The sequence below is a fragment of the Cebus imitator genome, unplaced genomic scaffold (assembly GCF_001604975.1).
Source record: "Cebus imitator isolate Cc_AM_T3 unplaced genomic scaffold, Cebus_imitator-1.0 Scaffold200, whole genome shotgun sequence".
Lineage (NCBI taxonomy): Eukaryota > Metazoa > Chordata > Mammalia > Primates > Cebidae > Cebus > Cebus imitator.
In genome coordinates, this window is record NW_016107515.1 from 2,301,118 (window position 1) to 2,301,665 (window position 548).

Here is a 548-nt window from a genome sequence, read left to right on the forward strand (position 1 = left end):
GAGAAGTGACTCTTTCAATATCACCAGGCTCAATTGTTTAACTGCAAGGCAAGTGTTGTGGTACAGTGATGTCAAAGAAAACATTTGACACCAGCATTTACTATTTTCGAGGCAGAAGATATTAACAGTAGGATTAGTGTGTGTGTAGTGAGCATATATGTGTACTGTCTGGGGTTGGGGGAACAGGAGGATAGAAGAATGCGAGCCTATTGGGTTTACACTGTGGTACATATTTTCTCCAAATTGGATCTTATAGCAATCATTCTATAGATGACCACTTGAGCTAATAAGGTATATTTATTTCACAGTTTCACATCTTTATCATTGTTTTTACATAATGCTTAAATGGGGTTTAAGAACAGATATTCCCTTTTAAACTTTTAAAAAAATATTTATTTATTTATTTATTTATTTATTTATTTTGAGATGGAGTCTCACTCTCACCCAGGCTGGAGTGCAGTGGCACAATCTTGGGTCACTACAACATCTGTCTCCCAGGTTCAAGCGATTCTCTGGCCTCAGCCTCCCAAGTAGCTGGGACTATAGGC